Source organism: Diadema setosum, chromosome 21 (genome assembly GCF_964275005.1).
Source record: "Diadema setosum chromosome 21, eeDiaSeto1, whole genome shotgun sequence".
Taxonomy (NCBI): domain Eukaryota; kingdom Metazoa; phylum Echinodermata; class Echinoidea; order Diadematoida; family Diadematidae; genus Diadema; species Diadema setosum.
This window is the reverse complement of record NC_092705.1, coordinates 23346006-23373874: the sequence shown is the minus strand read 5'-3', so window position 1 is coordinate 23373874 and position 27869 is coordinate 23346006. Positions and strand designations below refer to the sequence as shown.

Sequence of the window (27869 nt, the reverse complement as noted above, 5' to 3'; positions counted from 1 at the left end):
CAGGAAATTCGCGCGCCTGTCTGTCCACTGCAAACCGTCACGCCTGCCATGAAAGATTAATATCAGTATCAATAGCAATATTATTGGAGACGAACTTTTGTATACGCAGTTCCATAATCAATCTAACAAATCATCTTCCTCTTCCGTAGCTCTACGTCTTTGTTTTGCTTTTAATTGGTTGCTATCTATTCAGTCGACTTTCCAGTAAAATGGATGGTATGGACAGCAAAAAAAAAAAAAAAAAAATAGTACAAGCCCTCATCAATAATAATAACTATAGTGATGATGGTAACAATTATTATTATTTTTATGGGTAATAATAATAATAATAACAATAATAATAGTAATAATAGTAATAGTAATAATAATAATAATAATAACAATAATAATAATAACAATAATAATAAGAAGAAGAAGAACAAGAACAAGCAGGGAAAGAAGGAGAAGAAGAGGAAGAAGAAAAAGGACAACAGTTATAATATTACTTGCCAATATTGATTTTATTGTTGTTGTTTTTGTTTTGTTTTGGTTTTTTTTTTTTTGCTTCGCCGTTGTGTACATAGTGGATGGGCACAGATTTGATTTTTATTCATATTCGGAATTATCGAGTGTCAGATTATTTATATGATGTCATCTCAACATTGTTTTTCTGTCAAGGTGTTTTTCAAGGCAACTTGAATAAATCTTGAATAAGTTTATACATGAAATTCAGTCAAAGTACACTTATAATGCTGTCTTTTATTCAGAAAATCAAGTTCAGCAATGATTATTGATATATTGATATTGATACTGAATAGAATATGTAGGCCGATATTATCGTACTGATGCGGTATTTCAAATGAAAGTATCCTACAGTCATGACATATCGAGGAGATTTTCTTGGCAACCACAAATTCTATCTTCAACAGGCAGATATGTTCGATATCAAGTTTGACACAATTTCAACGATGAATGAAGAATATCGGCAGCTTACCTTTTATAAACTCTCTGTAATCGTCGTATAAAGTCGTGTTACAACTGAAAAAAAAAAAGAAAAATAATGAATCAATGTTACTGAAAAATGATAGGAATGTAAGCTACCGACGACCGAACAGTCTCTGAGGGTAGTATTTGAAGATACTAACTTTTATGAAACTGACAACATTCTACCTGGTGAAACTTCACATTTTATTCATGAGAGTCATTTTGAACATGGGTACGCAATCTCGGTCGCTTAAAAGAAGAAGATCCCCCCCCCAAAAAAAAAAAAATAAATAAATAAATAAATAAATAAAAAAAATAAAAAATTGAAGACTATTTCAGATGACAAAGTTGGACCTGCGTGAGTGTCTGTGGGAGTCTATTTGCACCTGAACCCCCCCCCCCCCAATAAAATATGGTAAATCGAGATCTTGAGTCAAGAGGGGTGACAGTAGTGTGAGGAAAACCTGACAGAAAATGTATCTGCCCGCTATTATTATTACTATGAGACATATGGAAGTACTATTTTCAGATATTCCACGGTTGTTTTAGGGGGGTTATTCGGCTATTCTACTCTCCAATGAAAGACACAAGTTGCGTCGATACAATGGACAAATGTATATACTGCGCCTATCATTCTTATAATGATCTACTCCCACGAGTTACCATTCCAATTTAGTTGCATCGATCGGAATATCTGCTGAAAAAGAAAGGGGAAAAGCCCAACATTATTATCTTACGATGTTTTGCAACTGATTGCTGGTACCACTGACTGCCGGAGGAACCTCATTCTGTGGTTTGCTGAGAAGGAGACAGCAGATAGGTAACCATGGCAACAAATCACACCTACGGCAACCGAGTCATTGGATACCTTTCAAGCTTTTAGTTCTCTGTCTCCACGGTACTCTGATGCAAACTGAGACCAGAAGTGGTCACGATCGATCAAAACTTCGGAAAGTTTGTTTTTGTTTTATTCATTTCCATTTGTTGAGATAGGCAATAGATGAGTCAACATACAATGAAGTAATCCCCCCCCCCCCCCCCGCCGGAAAAGGAAAATGGATCAAGCAAACAATCATTGCAATTCTCGTTTTGTTTTGCAGCGACCCTTTATATTACCCATAGACGACATTAATTGCTAGAAATTAAGTTTTATAGCTTTACGAACTCACTAGGGTTGTAACAAACAAAATAGATATGATTCATTTTCCCTGATGACCTGTGATCGTTGACAATTACGGACATTGCGAACGGTTCGTCCACGGTTCCCCCGCACTGGTCAATCGATTACCGAAAAGACCCGATACTCAATCGGCCCGATAGGAAAGGACTCGTGGTACTCGAACCGAAACGAAAGCATGTTTCTTGTAAGGTTTGCGGGAATAGGAAGAGCGTTTGATGTCATCCACTGATAAAGACGCGTATAGTTTCCGGTAATCTTAATAAGATGAGACAGGATTATTTTTTTTCTCCTTTCTCTATTAACATGAAGGTACCTGTGTAGCGTACCTGTGTAGTGAAGATCTAGCAATATCAGCAGCATTCTACGACAAGTATATGGCGGATAGCCCCTAACCCCTCCCCCTCCTTCCTCCCAATGTTCCATTGCTTCAATCAGAGAAATTAATCTCGTGGTGACGCACATGGTCAAATATTCATAACGCCAAAATTCAAGGCCCTTCCTCCCTCTCTTAATATCCTTCAAAACAAAGGTCTCTTGACAATCAGTGTGTTTTTTTGCAAATCATACTTCCCGAAACAAGGACATCCTCGCCGAAAGAGAAGAGGCAGTGTTAGGATGTTGCGGTACCTCTGCGGACAGTTGTAAATATATACACGCGTCATTTTCCCGCTGCCGCTTTGGGATGGAAAGACTCGGGTTTGTTTCCTTTTGACAAAGAAAAAAGAGAAAAGAAGATAAAGTCGCGCTGGATTCGGGCGAAGAAGGAACTTAATTACTTTCTGATCTCGGGGAATGGGGTTTCTCCCTTAGCAGTGTTATCTTTCCTTTCAATCTGTTCTCCCTGTTGGCTATTTCTTTCTCTCTCCTTCTTCTCTTTCCCCTCTTTACTATTTCTTTCATGTTATACACACACACAGACACACACAGACACACACAGACACACAGACACACACACACACACACACACACCCCAACACGATTATGCATACACGCACGAACACACAAATATTTACCCATTATGTATATATGCATAATATGTTAATACTACTGGAAAACAGCTTAGTGAAGAATAAGAATTGTTAAAGTAAAGCAAGAAAGCTGCAAACGGATTTGCCGAACTTTCAGCATCAATGAGCCAGTCCACACTTCCTCTTTGCGCATGAGCAGAAAAAAAAAAGGTCATTTGACTTAACAGAGTAGAAGGTTGGATCTAAAAATAAAATTCACCGAGATGAACATCTGTGATTTAATGATTATTCATGTATCCGTGTAAATGGTGCTTGCGTGCACATTCGTCTGACAGCGAGCCTGATATTAAAGGTCCAGTTTACCTTTGGGAGCAGTGATTTCAAAAAATGTTCAAGATATCACATTTGATGCATACTTTGTATGTGTAGGTCTGCTGTATCATAAAACATCCTACAATATGAAATATTTGCAATGAAACCTAAAATATAAGGAGATATCAGGGTTTTTCTTCATAAACCGTAACTGTATACGGTTTAGTCTGGAAACATGTTTATTATAACTATTGTTCACATTTTGTGTATTAAACAACACTTCGATTATACGGATTCAAATTTTGACAGTGGTCGTTTCTATCCCTAACTCACATTTTAGAACTATTTTAAAGCACTAATGCTGGGTCTTTGTTTCATCTGCAAATGGTAAATTATGCCTTTAAGCAATACTAAGTAGGAAAAGTTTGTTAAAGCATTCAGTGTAATAAAATGTAATGGATGTTTCCCCATGTGTAAATTGACGAGACATTTATGATAATCACCTGTTTTACGCAGGATAATTAATTCTTTGTTTGAACATGAATATCATGATTATATATTTACGTCGGGCAAGGTTTCGCATTATGTCTCTTTGTCCACAAATGGAATGCCTAACCAACTGAAAAAAGGAGAGAAAGGTCAGTTTTCAAAATATTATGCACATGAGCTAATTACAAACTGTTTTATTGTAGGCGATGGTTCACACATTGGACACTATGGCCCGAATTCACGAAGGTGGTACAAATGAAACCATGGTTTAAACCATGGACAAAAACCATGGAGCGCCAAGTGTCGCATGGAATACTTCGTTACGAAATCAGTCATTTCGTCGATGAAATTATTATTTTATGACGAAATGATAACATTTTGTAACTAAATGAACATTTCGTCCACGAAATGATAATTTCGTTAACGAAACGGTCATTTTGTCGACAAAATGACCAATTTCGTAACGAAATATTCCGTGCGACACTTGGCGCTCCATGGTTTTTGTCCATGGTTTAAACCATGGTTTCATTTGTACCACCTTCGTGAATTCGGGCCTATAAGGCCCAGAGCCGTGTTTTATGAAGAGATATAATTTATTATATTGTTGATTCCTATCATAAGTCTATGGCAGCCTGTGTGGTAAAGAAATTTATAATCGATTATATCTTTTGATAAAACGGGGCCCAGAAACATCTGAACTCCACAGACATGTCATCATATAATCCTATATACATCGAATTCAAACATGATAGTGAAGGCAGAGAAATAGCTAGCTAAAGCCGTTCTAGTAATCACGAGTCTACTCTTGGGGTTGCTATTGAGCCTTCTCCATCTTGATCGGCGGCTATTGATCATTTCTTTTTCTTTTTCTCTTTCTTTATTTGGAGAGGGCACGATTGGATCATCGAGTTATGCAGCCTACGAGTTATACAGCCCACGAGCTAGACACGAGGTGAACAACGCCCATGAGCAGAAAGTCAACTAAAGATAGGCTCACGAGCTAGACGTTATAATAGACAAAGTCCAATGAGGCCCATGAGCTCGACACTAGGCAAGCAAGGCCCACGATCTTGACAGTGGCAAAAAAAAAAAAAAAAAGGTTCACGAGTTCGACATTGTATCACGGGCTTAACGTACACAGTGTCGAGCTCGCGGACCTTAAATATTTGCCTATAAGTGTCGAGATCGTGGGCTTTGTTAGCCTTTACCCTAGCTCATGGTCCTGTTTTACTTAGTGTCTGGCTAGTGGGCCTGTTTCACTTGGTGTCTAGCTCGTGCGTTATGGACTACATGACTCATGGGATGTTTAACTCGTGGGTGTATGACTCGAGGACCTTTTTACACTGTCTACTTCCTTGGTCGTATGAGTCGTTGGTGTTGAGCTCGTGGGAAGACACCGTATTAAATGTCCTAGATTGGGACCGAAAATGTTCATTCCATACGATTAATTTTTATGGAATTAAAACATTTTTGGCAAATAAGGTCATTCCATTAACTTCTTTTCGTTGAAGTCGTGTTAAGACACTCTCAAATCAAATACATCAAGTGCTGAATAGGATTGAGAGGATGATCTCTGTTGCAGCTCGTGGAACATGACGGGTATCATTCTGTTGTAACGCAAAGAAATAGTATATATCTCCCCTTAAAGGGATGGTATAGTTTTGGTTGTGGTTCGAATATAAGGTGGGACCCAACTTTTATTAGGATCATTTTATTTGGGGATATCTCAACCATTTCAAAACCAATATTCATCAAATCACTAATAAGATATTAAAGATCATACAATTCTAAGAGAAATTCAAAGTTTATTTGATGAATATATCTTTTGAAATGACCGAGATATCCAAAAACAAAGTGGTCATTATAAAAGGTGGGACCCATATCTTATTAGGACCACAACCAAAACAATACCATCCCTGTAATTCCCAGCTCTATACCATGAGATTTTCATAGTCCCGAACCATTAACCTCCGTAAAATCCATGAACTAACCTAGTAATGCCTTCTTTTTTCTTTTTTTTTAACTCCTCCACCTGCTCCAGCATCAGAAATAATACTTTAACTCCTTCTTTTTTCCTGTTATTGCAACATTCAATCTAGAATCCAGAGTCACGTTGGTACTGACGGTACAAAGTCAACATAATGACTTGTTTCTTCCAAGGAGCAATATTCATTACTAAAACATTAGTTATAAAGTTGTTACAAAAAAACCTGCTCGCTTATTTTTTTTTTTTCTAAACGGTTAAAAAAACACTCTCATCCTCAGGTCTGCTTTTCAGTGAATCCGTGAATCGGTCGTTTGCAGCACAAAACAACACAACGGTTTACAGCTGAAAGGTCACGACAAAGAGCGATTGGAAAATGAATTTTCTACCACTTTGAGCGTTATGGTCACTTCTGGTTGCAACTGATAAATGGGAAAGAAGATGATGTATAAAACGACAGCAATTTCTGCAGACACACGACCAAAAAAAAAAAAAAAGTAAAAAACTGTAACCAACACTGTTACTTTAAACTTCTACAGCTTTACCAGATTTCATGAAACCATATATACCAGCCATGGTCATAATGTATACTTATAAGACTACTCAGTACCATGTACAGGTAATTATGTCATTGAATGCTTCAAAGCTGAAATGCTTAACCCTCTTCCAACGACAATATAAAACTCCGCAAAGACTTTAAATACATGAGTCACCGGGTTCCCGCTTGAAGTGGGTTAAAGATCTTCATTTCCCATGATATCGCAGCATCTCTATGGCTGCTCTCAAGGCCTACGTTTTATTGATTCTATAAATGGATGCCCCCACAAAGCAGATTCAATCAGATGTATATGGTTTCGATCGAAGTCATATAGGGCTCACAACTGTAAATAAAATGGAATGTCCCAGACCCCTTCACAAATTCTTACCAAAGATACCAAAACAAATGAAGAAAAATTGATAAAAAATCAATAATGCAGTTTGGCAAAAAAAAAAATGAATTGCTGCAGATATTGAGTATGAATTCCTCTACAAACTGCATTTTGGTTTGGAGATGAAAGCTTTTCTCATGGAATTTAAGGGGACTGTTTCATTAGGTGCATGTATAGAAAATAGGTGATATTTTGAGTGAAAAGAAGTCGTAGTCTGGCTTTGCGGACCCTTGGACAGAGTTTGAGCCGAAGAACCCGCCTTGGGAATTTGATGGATGAAAGGATATATCTCACTTGTCCAGGTTAGTGAAGATGAAACACCTCATTTCTCCCAGGTATTTTAGAGATTTTTTTTTTTTAATTTTGAATTTTAACACACGTCTCTATACATATTGCTATAGGGAATTATTTACCCTTATGAGCCCTATAAAGGAGCGATTTTGAGCATCGCAAGGTTAAACTGTTTCTCGGTATGTTTCTTGAGTTCAAGGGGTTTGTGTGCCTGGCATGGTGTCAGGATGTATCATGAACACGTGATCGATCAATGGAATGTCAAATTTTGAGTCCTGCATCTTGAATTCCGATTCATTGTGTTCAAGACCTCGCAAGGACTCTAATTTCTTCTTCTCATTTTATCGTTCTCTTATATTCTCTTTCCTATATTTTTTTCTTTTTTTCTGGTCTTTTCATTTTCATCTAATCCTTCTTTTTTTCTTTTTTTCCCTTTCTCACTCTCCATCCGCTTCTGCTTATTCCGATTCTAACTTTTCTTCCTCCTGTGTTCTTCCTTTTGCAACCTATATTCTTGTTTTCCTTCGTCTTCTTTTTTTCTGTTTGGACATTTCTAAGACGCATTTGATATAGAAATCATATACGTGGCCTTTCATCCGTATAGCCGAATGAAAATAACGTCGTCAATAGCTGTTATGACACAAGCGCGCTATTGCCATTTACCAGTATTACCCAACCATTCATCGCTACTCACTGTAAGGTGCTCTATACCCGCAAGGCGACTCTTTGTATTTATAAGATAGCATTCTCTACTCCTTGGGGAAAAGAAAAAAAAAAGCCATGCTTGCAAAAGAAGACGGGTAATCGGCCATATATACTGTGTAAAGTCATGACTTCGCGTCGCCGTCTCTGTAATGTCATTGATACTTACCCTATCTTATTATCCACGCATGAGGACAATTATTGTCACGGAGCTGATATCATACAAAGTCGCTGCTGGGTAGAATCAAGTAAAGGAGCTCAGGACGAAGAAGAAGAAAGGAGACGACACTAAAAGAGATGAATTGTTGAATTATCTGCAGATGTTCATATTCAAATTCAAATAATGTTATTTCCATAATACATGTACAAAGAATCATACATAACGCTAACATGAGTAAATATATGTGTGCGGTGTTTTTTTTTTGTTTTCTTTTGGCAGAATTTCAAACAACATAAACTTCAACAATTACATTGCACAATCATAGTAATATCATCTTTGTATTTCGATAAAATCAAGAAATAAACAACTACAATTTTACTTTTCACTGTTATTATAGAAAACAGATATTAACAATAGAAGCATAGCTTGTAAATTTTGTGAATACTCTAGGAGACAAGGGCATCTCAATATCCGTCAAGGAATCCATGCATGAAAATATATGCTTCTCCACACTATTGACTGTGATATAGAGGTAACGTGCTTACTATTCTTGGAAATGTGGAAATAAAGCTACCCCAGTGAAACTTTTAATTTCAGTTTATAATGATGATGATGATGATAATAATGATGATGATAATAATAATAACAACAATAATAGTGATAATAATAATAATGATGATAATTATTATTATTATTATTATTATTATTATTATTATTATTATTATTATTATTATTAGTGTTATTATTATTGATATTATTATTATTATCATTATATCATCATCATCATCATCATTAGTGCGCAATCATTATCTTTAATTGATAATATATTTATAAATACAAATGTAGCGCAAAGTCAATCCGGTATTCTTTATAGTGAGATTTCGGATCATCTCCCCATTTTTTGTATCTTATTTGATGTACAAAGATATTCCAAGAAAACAAATAAGGGAAAATTACGTAGGTTTACAACCCAGAATATTAACCGCCTGAATGATGCTTTATCTTCAGAAAACTGGGATGACGTACTTGCTTGTGATGATGTGGATAAAGCATATGAATTATTTTGGAATAAATTTTATTATCATTTTGATAAGAATATCCCATTGCGAAAAAAACAAACAGGAAGTAAAAAAATAAGAAATCCGTGGATTACAAGAGGTATTTTGCAATCGACATCAAAGAGAAATGAATTATATAAGTTGCAATTAAATGATCACTCTGATGAAAATGTATATGAATATAAACGGTATAGAAATAAACTGACAACAATAATACGAACGTCGCGTAGATTGTATTATAAAAATCAATTTGTGAATGCACAAGGAAAAATGTCTACCACATGGAAAATTGTGAAAGAAATATTAGGGAATAATAAGCAGAAAATTATTCCCAAAATATTCAATCTTAATGATCATTGTGTTAAATCTCCACAAAATATAGTTAATGCTTTTAATGAGTTTTTTGTAAAAATTGGTCCCAATCAGGCCAAGAAAGTTGATAGCCATGGAACCAATTTTCATCAATATCTTCATAATGCGTGTAATCATTCACTTTTTTTAAAGCCTACTGATTATATAGAAATTATGCATATAACGTCATCTTTGAAATCAACACATTCTACTGGTTGTGATGAAATCAGCAGCGTTTTGCTGAAACAGATCATCGGATCGATTATTATCCCCCTCTCTCATATCTTCAATCTTTCTTTATTATCTGGAGTATTTCCTACTCCTTTCAAGATAGCCAAAGTTATTCCTGTGTATAAAAAAGATGATTCTTCGAATATTAGTAATTACCGACCCATTTCTTTATTACCTACCTTTTCTAAAATACTTGAAAGAATTATATATAATAGATTGGACAGTTTTTTCACCAAATACAATATTTTGAATCCTGATCAGTATGGGTTCAGAAAATCACATTCAACTGACCTGGCGCTTGCACAATTGTATGATCGAGTATCAAATGCCTTAGCTGACCGAAAGCATGTTATTGGTGTCTTTATGGACTTAAGCAAGGCATTTGATACTCTTGACCATTCTATTTTGCTATCAAAGCTACATTTTTATGGTATAAGAGGAACTGCTCTGAAACTGATCGCAAGTTATTTAAATGATCGAAAGCAATTCACATGTTTTGATTTCTGTAATTCGGATACATTGTTGATCAAATGCGGTGTACCACAAGGGTCCATTCTTGGGCCATTATTGTTTTTGTTATATGTTAATGATTTACCTAATGCATCAAGTTTATTACAGTACGTTATTTTTGCTGATGATACCAATGTATTTCTCTCAAATTCAGATTTTCAATGTCTTATTAGATCTTTAAATAATGAATTACCAAAATTGTCTCAGTGGTTCAAAAGTAATATCTTATCTTTGAATCTAAAGAAAACAAATTATATGCACTTCAAACATCCAAGGAAACTGATTTGTAGTGACACTGAATGTATTCTAAAAATAGACGGCATTCCTCTTGAGAGGACAACATCCACTAAATTTCTTGGAATTGTAATTAATGAAACTCTTACTTGGAATGATCATGTGAAATATATTTCATCTCCTATTGCTCGTAATGTTGGAATATTATGTAAACTCAGACATTGTTTATCTTTTGATATCTTGATTATGCTTTACAATGCACTCATCCTACCATACATTTCTTATTGTAATATGATATGGGCAAACTCGGTGTCTGCTAACAATACTATATTAAAATTGCAAAAGAAAGTTATTCGTATATGTGCAAATGCTGGTTACAATGATCACACGGATCCCCTTTTCTTCTGCTTTAAGATCTTAAAGGTGAACGACATCCACACTTTACAAAATGCACTTTTGATGTTCCGCTTTAATATTGACTTATTACCCTCTTCATTTATTGATATGTTCCAGCTGAACTCAGAAATCCATTCTTATCCTACGAGGCAAGCAATGGATGTACACTTGAGTAACCCTAAAACACTCCTAGCACACAAATCAGTAAGACATACTGGCCCAGATATCTGGAATAGACTTCCACTTGAATTACGTAACATTAAGTCTATTCATTCATTCAAAAAAGCAGTAAAGAAAATGTTGATTTCACAGTACCGGTGATACCTTCTGTAGAAACACTTGATGACTCATTCTTTGTTCATTGTTGTATCTATTATGTTTCTTTCTCTCCGAGTCTCTGCACGTGCGGATGCACCTGCAGTATACTGTCCTCCTCTGACCCACTGGGATTCATTCCTTCTCTGTTGTTCATTATTCATGTTATGTCGGGCAAATCATGGTTCACTATAACGTCATGCCCTGAAAGGGCACGTAGAAATTTATGCTGTGTATATAGATGATTGCTTTTTGTCTTCTTCTCTTTTTCTCTCTTTCTCATTCAATGTAACTTTTACAAGACAAAAGCAACACTTATTATGTGAATACATCACTGTAATTTATTAGTATAAAATACAGTATGTGCATGTATGTATGTGTCTAAGTATAGAGGTATGTCGAGTTGATCTGGCGAGACTAGTATCCGGAGGTTTTTATCATCTCCTCCCCTTCCTTTCTTCTTCTTCTTCTCTCTCTCTCTCTCTCTCTCCCTCTCCCTAACCCTTATTCCACGAGCATCATGTTGGACCCTCTTGTTTTTCTTCACTATAATGTTATTTGTTATCGGTTGCCAAACAGTCAAGCGTTGTGCTTATTATTGGCAATCGTTCTGTATGCAAATTAATAACACGTTACTCATGTAATTATACTACAGATGTATTGCATAATTGATGAAAATGATGAAAATTGTATAAAGTATACTACCGGTATTTTGTACTTTGTTAATGAAATTGCAGAAAGTCGATGTATTTGAAAAAAAAAATGGCATACATAGAATAAATAAATCAAATCAAATCAAATTACTATTATCACTACCACTACTACTACTACCATCATTATTGACGTTTCGCTCGCTACTGGTAACTGGCTATACTGCTGAGCTTTGTCAAGTACAATGACGAAGCTCAGTAGCAGCAAACGAAAAGTCGTACACCTTACTACGATTTTCTTCGCGAGACAAAAGATTTATTTGTTCCCCTATCGTCGTAGAATTCACCGCGATGATCAACATCTTCCCAAGAATCATCACTATTGTTATTACAGCTGTACTATTAATCATTCGGTATTCCCAAAGAGCAATATATAACAATCATCACAAAATATACATCATATATAATATATATATATATATTATATACACCAAAGTATTACAAGATCAGGTCTCGCCTAGTGCTCCCGTGAGCTGTGCCATGGTCCTTGGGTCTTTTCAACCAACTTAAGGAAGCACATCAAGGAATATCTGAAACAACGAAAATTGTTTGAATGTTGTTATAACCACGGTTTCTATTGTATGTAGTACGATTATACCACCAATATGGTTACATCACCAAAACAAGTGAAATCCCGGAAAAAAAAAAAAAAAAACAACGCACTGCAGTTAAAATTGTAATTGCCGTAATCATTTTTCGGTCTGTCACTCACAGCAACTCATTAGGCGGATCAATTAGTTGTAGAGTGGTGCCGATGACGTCATCCGGAGTGCGCAGCGGCGTTGAGATTCTAATCATTCGTCTCCTACTTCCACAGCTTACTGTCGCGGCTGGCACGGATTTTTGTACCACTAGTGAGGTCACTACTCTACAAGTTCCCTGTCTTTGGTAACATTGAATTGAATTGAATTGAATTGAATTTATTTGTTCAGCATAAAAAACATCAAATAATGACAATGACAAAGAATCATGACAAAGCATAGAATGCATAAAGACGGATTACATGGAATACATAATAATAAGCTCAAGGAAAACAGCCAACGAGGAATTAAAGTTTCCTTAAAATCAGGCCGACCCAAGTAAGCAGTAAAAAAAATAAAACAAAAACAAAAACAAACAAACAAACAAACAAACAAACATTGGCGGTAATTATTTTCATGTTTTGTTTTTAAACAAAGAGATGAACCAATATACAGATGGAAGAACAGAACAACAACAGCAAATGATATACAGCCTACACAAGTTATTTATAATCATTATATGAAATGTAATGCTACCAAAAAAAAATGTCGAGAAGTTATGAATGATAATTAATTTTTTATGGGTAAACCAGTGTTCTCTATCGATGCCTTGTACAGACTGAGGTGACACGGGCTTAGCTCACTTAAAGTCACTCACAAATTGTTTTCATTGTTTTCCAAATAAACTGTGTGCAGCATTATTTAGAGGAAGCCCTGAGAAGGATTCATGACTGTGGTCCAACGTAGAGAAAAAAAAATGATAAAAAAATGAAAGCTCACAAACCCTCGCCTAAAAGAGGAAAACCCAATCAGAATATTATAAAATGTCCTGACACTTAACTTGTTTCAAAACCATCGGAAATCTGCACTGCTCAAATTGCGTGTGATATCAAAAGTATTATAAACATTTGGTCTGAAAGCATGTAATTACTTATAAACAACCAATACAAATTAATAAGAATAAAAGAGCAAACATTTAAGATTTTCCCCTCTGCTGACATATTATATGGAACTCACGTAATAGCTTAAATCAGCCTGTAAGATTTGTAACATTAAGGCTCTCAAATGAAGAAATAATAACAGGTCTTCATAAACACCAATTGGTGATTGGCCATAATATTGTAATCACGTGATTAATGCAGCGAAAATTGAAATCGTTTTATAGCGAGCAGTCACATCACGTCAGGTAATCACCTCCAGAATGCTACTGACTGCAGACGGGGCTGGAATGAAAATGATGTGTATTAAGGTAGACCATACAACAAAAACTTGCCTTAGTTGTCTCCCATACTAATGTAATACTCGACAATCCCTTGTGAGTTTCATTTGTAATAGACAGAATTTTTTCTCCGTTCACAGCTTCTGGGACTCATATAAAATCTCCTGGGGATAATAATATAATTCCCGAATATGTCAAGGGCTATGGTCATTATACCTCTGACGAGGCAATATCTGTTAAAGGTATGTATCCTTCATGCATACCTCCACCTTTTCATTATACAGGATAGTAACCAATATAAAAGGTATTTTTAACCATCATAAGTGTCAATCAAACAGCTCGAGTAAAACTGTGAAAGTTATACCTTCTGGTCTGTCAAAGTAACACTGCATAAAAGACTTAAGCAACAAAAGCAAAAGCAAAGACCGAGTAAAATCTGGCGAATGTTATCATGTACACGTAAGTACGAACCTACGGAAAAGTTGCATCCTGGTATAGAATCTTGGATGGGTTACTCTGTGGGCATTTTGAGAAATAATTGACAAATGCCAAATCACCCCGGAGTTAGATTATTGTCAAATTTTCAAACCAACCATGAAGGATGGAATACCGACAATCGCAAGGTCAATGCCGTCTCAATAATATATGGTAGATCAATCATATTTTCGCTGATTTATTGCATCCTTGAAAAGGTCACAATTAAAAATTAATGTCTTTTTGGAATTCATCCTTTTCTGATAATGATTGATCTTACCTCTGATTTTTGTTTTTGTTATTTTTTTTTTTCAGATGAGAGACCATTGTCCATGATGAGATATTATTATTGTTTGGGGTATTTTTTTGGGGTATTATTATACAGTGAAATATGGCGTACGACATGCATCTTTCAAGGAATGTTGATTTAACAAGGTTTCATCATCTATACGCTGTGACGTATCAAAGATTCATAGTTGTGTGTTGTTGACCATTACTCGGGTGTGCATGCTCTGCTTTATTCTTGATAATGATGATACTACTACTATTACTAATAATAATAATGATATTCATATATCATGTTATATTATATTATATTATATTATATTATATTATATTATATTATATTATTATATTATATTATATTATATTATGCTATATTATATTATATCATATTATATTATATTATATTATATTATGTTATATTATATTATATTATATTATATTATATTATATTATTTATGTTATATTGCTCCAAATCCACACTGTAGAGTGCTCAAAGCGCATTTTACATAGTCTCCATCATTACCCCGGTTTCTGGATACATCATTTCCCGCCATCATTTCAGCCAGTCCCAATTTCACGAATTCACATGCTGATCAACCAACATAAACATTCTCATCCTACCGGGTATACCCAGTTATACTCCTGGGTGGAGAGCAGTAATGTTGATTAATCATCTTGGTGAAGGGCAAACGTGTCAGGCTTCGTGGGGTTCGAACCCACGAACCTAAATCACGCTTATGTGATTCAGAAAAGTGCGTTCTTATCCACTCGGCCACGACACCTCCATATTCTTACGATAACCGTATATGTTGCCATCATAGCCATTGATACTTCACTGTCGATGGATATCTGCAATTCATCTTGACCTTTCCGCCAAATGGCACTGAATATGATCTCCTTTTAAAGGGTCCCTGAAATCCAAATGCATGTTGATTTGTGTTGATTTATGATACCTTCAACATTACTTTTGCGGTGAAACGAATATCAAGAAACATTCCACATATTTCTTGCATGTTTCTGTGATATTAATGTGACTAACAAAAGACATGGCGAGGGAACATGCAAGTTATGCTGAGTCGAGGGGAAGGTGCATTCCAATGTATTTTGTTAAACATTTCAGCACTTTATCAATGATTGACACAATGATTGTCATGAGGTCACCTGAGAAATATTGGTTTGGAAGGATTTTTTGTGGGCAATCCCAAGTAATCTGAAGAAAAATAGAAGAAAAAACTGTTTCCATTGATGCTGCATCATACGCAAGCTTCCTTCTATGAAAGGAAAAGTCTCTGACACTAAATTGTTCAAACAAGTCTCCATCAAACTTACATTTGACGTATTGTTAACCTCTAGCAGTAATCTTCTTATTCATATAGACGAGACATATTATTATGTCATATCGGCATATCGTTTATCCATAAAGCATGGCACTGCAGTGCGTATGCCTGAAGCGTGTAACGAAAACTAAAGGTACAATGTATTTGACATCACTTTATACGAGCTCTCCCCGTCTTTGAGTATGGCACTATAAGCCCCTACGTTTAACTGGTTACAGTTCGTTATTCCTAAGGTTTGTCAATCAGAAAGTTTGGGAATTATGTCGAAGGTCCGTTCATCCGATGGTTCATTTTTCCGAATGTTCGTTATAACGAAAGTTCATTGATCAAAAAAACGAAGTTGGATTTTCCAATTAATGGACCTTATTCCCTTTTTCGGACCTTATTCCCTTTTTCGGATTAACGAAGCTGCAGAATAACAAACCTATTTTGTTTTCGAAATTACAAACCTTCAGAATAACGAGCCTTCAGAATAACGCCACAAAATAAATGTTCGAAACGAGCATCTTCGTCTAGGGAATTTTTTGTGTTTCGGAATAACGAACTTGACTTCGTTTTCGGATTAACGAACCTCCTTAATAACGAACATCACCCGTTCAACTAAGTTGAATTTCGTAGACAGAATATGTGATCTTTTTTTGTTTTTGTCTTATGTCTTATATAACTGATCCTGCATTATGGGGATACACCCATTGGAAACAGCTATAACGGGATCTTTCTGTAATTACCTTATTGAAAGTGACATTACACATCGAACATGATTTTTACATTGATCAGTCTGCATTTTTGTTTTTGATACTATGGCTTAAAGGGTGTGTACAGTTCTGGTCAAGGTGAAGATTTAGCTTTTAACATTTTGTGAGATATTCAGAAACCACTCTATGAGATGTCAAAGAGCATGCCAGTTCTAAGGGGTATCAAAAGTTTATTCGATGAAAATCGGTTTTTAAATGGCCGAGATATCAAAAAACAAGGTGAAACAAAGAGATACTAATAAAGTTGGGGCATGTCGCCTTTTATTATTAACACTTTTTTGGATATCTCAGCCATTTGAAAACCAATTTTCATCAAATAAACATTGAATCCTTCTTAAAATTACATGCTCTTTCATATTTCATATGAGGCTTTTCATTATCTCACTTAGGAATGTTCAAAACATGAATCCCTACCTCAACCAGTACTGTACAGTCCCTTTAATATCGGCTTTGCATTTTACATGTGAGGGAAAGAATGATAGCAGTTTGCATAACCTGATTTTGTTCTTTTTTATAATTAATGTCCAAACATTCTGTTGTTGCGCTTTTAGTCGAGTAAACATGTAGTACTGGAAAGGGTTACATACGGGCTTATGAGTTTTAAAATAATGTGATAGTTACGATATTGTGGGTCGAGAAGCATGCAAGTAAAAAGTGTATTAGGGCAATTACCCCCCAGAAGATTAGGGTTAGGTTGAGGGTCTAGAGTTTGGGTCAGAGTTAGGATAAAGTTCAGGATTAGGATTAGGGTTAGGGTCAAGGGAAAGGTCTGGGACAATCGCACAGGGGTTAATTGCCCTAGACCCGTAAAAAGAAGTCCTAGAATTAAGAAGAAACTCTATTCAATTCTATCACAGTTGTTCAGAGATCTGACAGGACAAAATGCCTTCGGTATTTAGTCGAGATTGAGCCGAAAGAATATCGTTTGTTTTAGTCTGTTTTTTTTTTCGTTTTATATTCGTGTATTACTTATATGGGCCTAACTAAAGGATATTCTAGTTGTTATAAATTAGACTGATTCCAGGTTGAAGGTTTGCTTCGATCGATTTGTTTAAACAATGCAAAACGTTACCTCTTCAAAATGTTTCTGAGTGTAATCTAAAAAGTTAATACAATTTTTAACAAGGTATTAATTTCTGTAATATGAATAGTACACTGAGAAACATCACAAAAAGAGTATGAAGCGATTGAAAACAACATAAAAGAAAATCAACACGAACACCCACCCACCCACACACACACACACACACAAGAATTTAATAATCAAGGTCTCCGCGATTTCCTGTATGGTACGTTGCGGTAGGCGGCGAGGTTGCTAAGTCAGCAAGACCAGCAATTGCATCTGAATATGGGATATCCAGCCATCTTGTCAGATTGAAAAACGAAAGTCAAAACAAATAAGTGTAACGTCTATGAAGTTATAAGTTTATTGACGGTTTCCGACGTCAAGTCTAATAAATGACATATTATTCGAGGAGCCTCATAATCTGTTGTGTGTCCTGACCGGGTATCACACGGCCCAAGCAGTAAATAAACTACACTCAAAAAATGTGTGAGGTTGAAAATAGGTTTGACAAATAACTGTCCAAACAGAGCGCATCCATACAGATGTGATTCCTTAAATACGGGGCCCTGAATGCATGTGAATACATACATTATGATAGACATTTATTTAAGAGAAAGATGGATAGATAGATAGATAGATAGATAGATAGATAGGGACAGAAGGGGAGGGGGAGAAACAGATACGATAATGCTTTGCTGTCTTCAGTGGGGACATTGTTATCAACCACAGACGACCGGTATGTCATTACCAATTTGGGGTTAAAGGGGCATTCCAGACGATTTTCATAATATTTCACATCACTGGATTGTAGTACATAAATCCACAGTTCCATGCATAGATTTGTGGAATTCATTGTGGTCCTTGAGCAGAGAAATCAATATTCTAAAAACCTGAAATAAATTACACTGAACAGTGTTGATGATATAGGACCCTCACATTATTTCAGAAATGTAGCAATGTAATACTATTACAATACCACGTGATTAACAAGTTCACCTGTGTAAAATTTATGCATGCTTCCTTCTTTTGTTCTGCTTCCTTTGAAACAGTTCCTACTAATGCATTCTTGTAGTGAGGCTGTCATGTCATCATCCTTGTTCATTGTGATTTGTTATAAATTTTGAAAACATTCTTATTCTTCATCCCAATCACTAAAAATTCTGAAACTCTGTACCCAAGTATGCCCAACTAATAGTTGCCCATAATTATGTAAAAGTCTGAAAATCATCCGGAGGTCTCCTTTAAAAGGGCATTTTACCGGTTTTTTATTTTCTTATATGTTGTTCTTTTGATTCTAAAAGACCCAGCGATGCAAACAGAATCACAATTTCATAACGATTAAGTCCGTAATTTAATGTTAAAAATGGAACTTTTTAGCATAGCATATTTCAAAGTATTCTCTTATATTTGAATGAAATCAGTAATCGAGAAGTATCAATATTGACGCCGACTTTCAAGTCGTCACTCAAAAAAAAAAAAAAAAAAATCACTCTTCGCGAGAGATCTTGGCGAACGCAAGATGCACAATCTAGAACTGAAGTTAGCCGACTAGTACTGTGCGAACGGGGAATTTACGCGAGAACTAAACTCAAAAGTGTAATGATTTTTGCGACTTGTGTGATATAGGAACTACATTTTTCGGTCAACTTACCACAAATAACTTGTAAATTTATTTATTGCCCCCGATTACTTGAAAGATTTATCTCATGATATTAAATGGCTAACTTCAGTCTGTGCGTGCGCAGCAGATAGACACTCTAGGTAGGGCCTGGCCGCAATCACTCATGTTAGTCGTAGAGCAGATTATTTTTAGCGACGCCGACAGGAAAGTCGACATCTACACTTACGCTTCCCGACATGTGATTTGTTTCCAATTAATGTGAGCTGTTGGATATGAATCATAAAGTACTTCCTGTGAGTTTGGTGCCATATGGCAAGGTGAATTTTGAGATATCTACATGGATACGGAAGTACGCTAGCACTATACCTACACCAGCGCTGGGATCGCGAAGCGGCGACACTGTGTTAGAATCTAGGTGGTCAGGGCACTCTTCCGAGATATGGGTCCTAGTAGGCCTACTGAAACAAACTGTTAGATCTAACATTAGTCCTTGGTGTAAAGAACACCACTATGAGATTTACTCGACTACAAAACATCGGAAATCCATAAAACAGATACATTACCTGAAAAATTCAGCACAGGAACAACAGTGCCTGCAGGACAAGGGTCCAGATCTAGATCTGGGGTCTGGACTTTCGTCTGGACTTTCTTCAAGTTCTGGCAGCAGGGTATGTAACGTTCCGCTGTGCCTTAGCGCTGTGCACATAGGGCCTACAGCTGCAATGTCGACGGTGAGTGTAGGGCCTACTCATCAAAACTTGGACTGCCACGTAGAACCTACTCCTTGACAGTCAGACCGCAACGCTGCTGTTAATGAGCTCAAATCAAAAATTTATCGTACGCGCAGGTTTTTGCGCATGTCCTTCTCAACACCCGAGATTTTGCGAGATAATTCAGAGACAAAATGCATGGTCTACGAGATTCATTTATTGACGACATGAAGATCTACTCTCCGTGACTAATTGACATGATTTGTGAATATTTGATATTAATCAGACTTTTTAATGCTTATATCATGTGAAATAAACTTATGATACCGTTATTCTTATCACCGCATCCTACTGACATTTTTCAAAACGATCCTAGAACATATTATGACAAGGCTTTCTATTTATTGATCACCCGACCCGTTCCAAAGTTGAATCAACTCATTACTGATATCCAACGTTCTAGAGATTCTTGTTATAATAGCACAGTAAGAACTGAATTGGTCCCTCGCTTAGAAAACTATAAAAATTGAAAGTCTCGTCGAGTGAAAATCGTGGAGTGGCAATTTGAGATACATGCATAATCATGCGCTCCCACGGTATCATTAGTTAAATCACTCAGCGATGTATACAGTGGAATTAGATGGAATAATTATTGTAATTCACAATAGAGATCCCCAAAGAACTATGTGTGTTATGTTGTCATCCTTGACACAAAGAATAATTCCTTGACAGGCGTGATTCAGCAGTTACGAGACATTTATTTAGGAGCAATACTTGACGTAGCTCTGTGCCTATGAGTGTCTCTGAGCCTCTCCACTCAGTATTACAATTTGGTGTACATCCGAATATATGTCAATTAGTACATGACATAACATCCCCTCTTTCAACAAAGAAGATGAGGTCTTTAACCGAGTCAGAATAACTGCTCAACTTTAAAAAACACATTCTATTCAACGAACGCCAAATTGGTATCTTGATCATAACACCGTGTAACATTTATACAGTATCTGCCACTGAATGTGACACATATGCAAGTTCAATATATTTATATGGAATAGCAACTTGCATGTTGTAAGCAATTTATCTGTGACCTGTTGTTAAAGCAATTATCTTCAGTAATGTAACAATTCCACATTGTCTGAAGTAAATTAATTGCCTAAAATGAATAAACTAATTGCATGCACATATATCACTAGTATTGTTCTTGTGACTGATACATAAAGATTGATTAAAGACTGTATTAATTTTGACTAATTCCAAAATGCGTAGATTGAAAAGCTTTTACTCATTTCTAGTATGTTATAGCATGCCAAAAGTTCAATCTATACTATTTACGGGTGAAGCTAGAGTGAACTATGGTAATTTCATACATTGTACATACATAGCTCATTATCACAATTGAATGCTAATAAGAATTAGCTTTCATAAATTTGGTTAACTCATGAAGTCAATATGCATTTCTATCAACAGGTCTGACTAAACATGTATATCTCGGCATTGGGTGTTATATTGTCACGTTACATCAGTAAGTTTCAAAGCTTACACCACATAACTTCTCCCTTTTTCCATAGATGTGAATAATTTGAAGTTCTTTGCCTCATGCATCTCAAAACAAATAATTTTCAAATAAAAATGGAATAGTCACAAGGGCTATTCTTAACACATAAAACAGTATTTACAAAGCAGAGTATGTGTTTGCTACTCTGTGATAAGCCTCTTTGGTGGTCTTACAGTGCGACCACTTCTAGTAGTGTATACACCTGGTTTGTCAGGGGTGTTCTTACACTGGCTTTTCTGGGGTGTCAAGATTTCAGGGGTGGGGGCAAAGTGGACCCGCATTTTTGTGGTACCGAGGTCTCTCAGGTCACTACGGTTTCTGCGCAGTGTGTGCCCATTGGGGGTCTGTACCAGGTAGGAGTTTGGTTCGGCACATACGTCCTTCACGACCACCGGTGTCCAGAGTCCTGTTCTGCTGTCCCTCATAGTAGCTTGTTGCCCTATCTCTAGGCTCGGCAGTTTCCTTGTACCGCGTACATCATGGTTTTCTTTCTGCTTGGATTGACGGTCACAAAGCATCTGGCGGATCTCATCGTTGTCTGGTATGTTACCACGGTTCAGAGTGTCTTTCACAGGAAGTGCACTTCTAGACTTCCTCCTGTACAGTATTTCTGCAGGTGGCGGAAGCTTGCTATCTATGGGGGTATTGCGGATGGAGAGCATGGCTAGAAACTCGTCTTGGCCGCCTTCTCTAGCTTTGGTCAGGGTTGCTTTCACAGTTTGTATTGCTCTCTCCACTTGACCATTACTTCTGGGATAGTGTGGGCTAGAGGTGACATGTGTGAATCCCCAGGATTGGCTGAATCTCTTGTATTCCTCACTAGAGAATTGTGGCCCATTGTCACTTATCACTTTCTCTGGGATTCCATGCTCACTGAATACTGCCTTTGTCTGGCGGATTACAGCCACACTTGAGTACCGGGCAGGTAATTTCCTAACGAACGGCATCTTAGAGAAGTAGTCCACGATGATCAAGTATTCGTCGTTACGGAAGTGAAACAGGTCAGTACCGACAACTTTCCAAGGGCCTTGGGGTACCTCATGGTTTGTGAGTGGTTCCGCAGACTGTCTTCTTTGGTGTGCTTGGCATTGAGTGCAGGAGCGAGTCATATTCTCCACATCTTTGTCTATGCCAGGCCAGAATACACACGAACGTGCATATGCCTGCGACTTGACTATGCCTTGATGTCCAATGTGGATTTTCTCTAGGACCTCCTTCCTCATCCGTGGGGGTATGAAGATCCGGTCTCCCTTCATGAGAATGCCATCTTCGATAGAGAGGGAGTCTCTGCAAGACCAAAAATTCCTGATCTCCTTGGGTAGATCCCGTGCGTGTTCGGGCCATCCTTCTATCACTATTGTGGAAAGCAAACTCATGGTCTTGTCTTGCAGGGTCTGCTCTTTGATTTCTTGGAGCCTTGTGTCAGAGCAGTGTATGACATGGATTGTCTCCTCTATGTCCAGGGTCTGTCCTGAGATTGGGCTCAATCTCGAGAGTGCATCAGCAAGTAGCATCGTGCTTCCTGGACGGTACATGATGTGGACATCATACGGTTGAAGCCTTAGCATCATCCTTTGGAGTCTTGGTGGGGTGTCAGCAAGATTCTTGTGCTGGATGTTCTCCAAAGGTTTATGATCTGACTCGACAGTAAACCTAGATCCAAACACATATGTGTGGAAACGTGTGCATCCGAAGACTACTGCTAGTAGTTCACGTTCAATGTTGGCGTACCGTTGCTCGGTGGGGGACAATGCTTTGCTCGCGAAGGCAACAGGCTTGTTGTCCTGAAGGAGGGCGGCTCCTAGGCCCTTCTGTGATGCGTCTACTTGGATGACTGTCGGCTTCAATGGGTCGAAGTATGTCAGAGTTGTCAGCTCTTCAACTTTCTTCTTGAGAGTCTCGAAGGCCATCTGGTGCGAACTTGACCACTGCCATTCTCTGTCTTTGCGGGTGAGATCCCGAAGGTCTGCTGTCAGATCAGCTAAGTGGGGAAAGAATGGTGAAAGGTACTGTACCATTCCGAGGAATTGCTGTAGCTCCTTCACATTCTGAGGGGGAGACAGTGCCTTGATGCTGGCCACTTTCTCAGGATCAGGGTGGATGCCATTTGCATCATAGTAGCACCCAAAGAACTTGACAGAGGCGATCTTGATGTCACACTTGTCTAGGTTGAACACTAGTCCGTATTCGCGTGCTCTCTGCATGAGTCTATGCAGGTTGTTGTCGTGCTCCACTTCGGAGGAGCCAAAGACTACAATGTCGTCGGCGATTCCTATGACACCAGGACATCCTTCCAAGATCACGTCCATCTTTGCCTGGAATATATCTTGCGACACATTTAGCCCGAAGGGAAGTCTCTTGAAACAGTATCGTCCAAGCGGAGAGTTGAATGTGGTTAGGAGACTGGATTCATTGTCCAGGACGATACTCCAGTATCCATGACGGGCGTCAAGTTTGCTGAAGACCTTTGCTCCGCTCATCTTGAAGGTGATCTCTTCAAGTGTAGGTGTCTTGTGATGGGTCCTTCTGCATGCCCTGTTTAAGTCCTTGGGGTCAAGACAAACACGAAGCTTTCCGTTGGATTTACGGCTCAGGGCTATTGAGGATACCCAATCAGTAGGCTCTGTGACTTTTCTGATAACTCCAAGTTCCTCCATCCTGTTGAGTTCTCCTTGGAGTTCCTCCTTCAAGTGGATGGGGAGTCTTCTTGGGGAGTGAATGACCGGCTGTGCATCATCTTTTAGATCAATGTGAAATTCACCAGGGAATTTGCCGATGCCTTCAAACCTGTCTGGATACCTTGTCTGTAGGTCCTTGGTATTCCTTACAGGTGCCTGTGTTGATGCCTGCACAGCGCAATTTAGTGTTACCAGTTCCATCTCCCTTGAACTGGGTAGACCAAGGAGTGCTGGTCCGGTAGTATCAACCACAAAGAATGTAGTTTTGTGCCACTGCCCATTCTTGTATCTACACGATAGGTTCACTGTCCCGTGCTGGGGAATCTCTGCACCATTGTACGCTAAGAGTCGTGTGCTGCTCCTGGAGATCAGAGGTTCGCGCGCGGTATCATCCCCGTCAGTCCATTCTGGATGAATCTGCTTGAAGATGCGGGTAGGCAGTATGTTACCCTGTGCTCCTGTATCAACTTTCACTTTGAGAGTGTGATCTCCTCGTCTATTCGGAATGTCTACGGCTAGTGTGGCAAATACCTCATCGCGTACATCAGCAGTTAGGCTGTCGAATAACAGGTCCCTGTTAAACGTCAGAGTCTCAAGTTTTAGTGAGTTGAATTCACTTGTTGCATGTTCATCATCACTTGTCATTTCAAGTGGGTGGACAGCTTTGTTACCGTGAGTCCCTTTTCTCTTATTCCATCCTTTTTGATGAAACTGTGATTTCTGTTTGGATGGTCCACGGCGGTCATAGTTTTTTCCTCTGCTACTGCTCTTGCTCCGGCACATCTTCTTCCAGTGACCTTTTTTTCCGCAGTTGTGGCAAGTAGAGGAGTAGGCGGGACATTTCCCTTTCGGGTGGATCGTGCCGCAATTCGGGCAGGTGCGGCTTTTCTGAGCTGTATGAACATTAGCATTGTTCTCTAGTCCTCGAAGCTGGGACATGTGTGCTGTGCTCGCTTCATGCGTTCTCGCGATATCCAGGGCTTCTTTCAGAGTCATTTTGTCTTTAGCGAGAAGCATTTTCTGGACTTCCGGATACTGAACTCCAGAAATCAGTACCTCAATTATGCGTTCTTCTTGGATGTCTTCATCCCGAAAGAGGCACTTGGCTGCTTTTGATTTGCATCGAACAACAAAGTCATCAATAGCCTCATTATTCAGCTGTCTGTAGCGCTGAAATTCCAGTCGGTGGATACGAAAGTTTTCGGTAGGCTGGATGTGACTCTCCAATCTACTCCAAATGTTCTGAGGATCCTTCAACTGCTCTTCAGTCAGATTCCATGTATTAAAAACGCGAAGACCATCGCGACCTGACCACATTATTATGTAATTGTATTGGTCTTCTTTCTTGATTCCCTTTACGTTAAACCACATTTGGGATAGCTGTTTGAACTCTTTAAATGCCTGAGCTTTGTCTGGGCAATCCCAGTCAAAAGTTGGGGTAGGGAGGGGGCCAGCCATGGTATCTAGTTTACTGACAAAATGCTGTGAAAAACATCAGTACGGTACATGAAAATAAAATTGTCAACTTAGCATGACATAAAACGCAATCACATAAAATATATTGTATGTTCTTTGAATATCAATTGAGAAATTAAAGACTGTTTAGGAAATGTATGTGCCCAGTTTAATTATAATATAATCCTTTTGCAATGTTAGGGAAATATGCAATTCCAGTTAATAATAAACACCATTATTCAATTGAAATAGGCACAAATATAAATCGAATGCTTCCATACACATGAAAAGAAAATGTCGGTATGAGTACTGAATAAAATGTTCAAATACAAAATATCAGTATCTGAATACACTAGAGTTCTATGTTAGAAACCTAATTACACATCAATCAGTTTAAAAACCTATTAACGTTAGAGGTTACATTATTTTTTTTTTCATTTTTTTTTTTTTAAATTCCAGTGAGTGCGGTAGGCCTATCTAACGTTAGAGCATGCTGCAAGCAAATTGATGCTAATAATAGATTGAACCAAAATTCAATTCTGAATTCCACTAATAGCACTATTACAATGTTAAATAATTCCAATAAATCACAAAATTTATGCAAATTGAAAACAAAATCAGCTTAGGTGATATTTACGGGCATGTTAAATATAACTCAATTCTCACACTCCAGTTATTGACAATCAATTTCTTGTATTAGGTACGTCTATATCTAGACACTGTTCTAATTTACATTTTACTTTACACATAAAAAAAAAAAAATCTTTAATTGATGTAGTTTGGCCAACTTACAATATAGATCTAACGTTACAATACACCAAACCAAATAAGATCTTTATTTTTTTTTTTTTTAATAAACAATGTAGCCAGAAGTTAACCCAGTCTAACCGTTACAACTTCATTTTAAATTGATAAAACCAGAGAGTTAATCTTTTAAATTAATAAAAAAAAAAAAATCCTGGATTTAAAACAAAGGTTTCAAATTCAACAGAGTAATTTCCAGCTCTCAAATTTCAATCTCATTTGCAGTCATACGACTAAGAATTTCATGCTTTCACTTTCAGGTCACTGTTTTTTAGTTTATAACTTCAGCACTGTTGTATTTGACTTGAGCTCGGCCTTGTCCTCGCCCTTGGCTTGGGGCTGCTCGCTCTACGTTGGTCGCTTGGTGAACATCCGTACACCGTCGCCAGTTGTCCTACTCCTAGCGTTAGACTGTTGCTTGAACGGCAGAAAATAGTTCCTTCATAAGGCTTCAGCTCCGATTCGATTGCTCATCCACGTCACACGTACGTCGATGCGTTCTCAACTGGGCTGCCAGTACCGATCGGCGATAGTGTCAAAATGTCAGATTATTCTCACTAACTTTGGCAGTAGGCCTAGCCCCGGAGACCGCGCCGCTATGCGGCGGGGTCCTGGCGGCTACCTCGCAGTTTCGCTAAAGTGAGAACCACGAACAACTCCCTATTGCCACATACGGCGACTTCACGAATAAATTATGGGTAAATTTCTATTATAAACACAGTGACAATAAAAAATGAAGTACACATTACCCCATTGCCTTGGTCCTTTTCACCAATTTATCTGGAAACTGCAAAATTTTCCACATTTTTTAGGAGTAAGCGGCCTGCCCTAGTGGGAGAGCCGTGCTACCATTTTGAACGTGTATATCCATTAGTAAGCATCTGCGCATGTAGCGAGTAATACGTAGCCTTTTGTCAAGGCCCTCTCGCTGCGTGGTGTAGAGAGCCCAGCCGAGTAAGGTAGCGCGACTCGCTTCGCTCGTCCGTTCGCTCGTCCGTTACAGCGAGAGGGCCTTGCCAAAGGCTAGCATGCAACGTTAGTGAGCATCGGTGAGCTGAAGATAATTCGCCTTATAAGACAACATTTTCTGCATCATAAGCAATGAAATGCATCAAAAAGTCGCCGATTTGAATCATTTAGGTTTAATCGACCCATGTAAGTATTCCTAGTAGTTTTTGTTGAAAAATTAAGGAAATATAGCGCCGCAACGGCACCCGTTTTGTACAACATTAAGATCTGAATGCGAAAACGGCGCAGCCCCAACGCTGCACGTTGGGGCTGGTCGCAGTTAGCAGTAGGCCTAACTTAGTTTGGACTAGCCGTGAGAACGGCTGTTTTACAGACTAACCTGTGTGGCGGTGGCAAAATTTGTCTTGGATGTGTG

General features: G+C 37.8%; 1 long non-coding RNA gene across 1 annotated transcript; it reads right to left on the bottom strand.

Moving 5' to 3' along the window:
- On the bottom strand, positions 1–27869 carry LOC140244689 (uncharacterized). Its single transcript, XR_011902303.1, has 3 exons — positions 27834–27869; positions 974–1017; positions 1–43 (listed from the first exon to the last, which is right to left on the bottom strand). It is a non-coding gene; the product is annotated as an uncharacterized lncRNA (long non-coding RNA).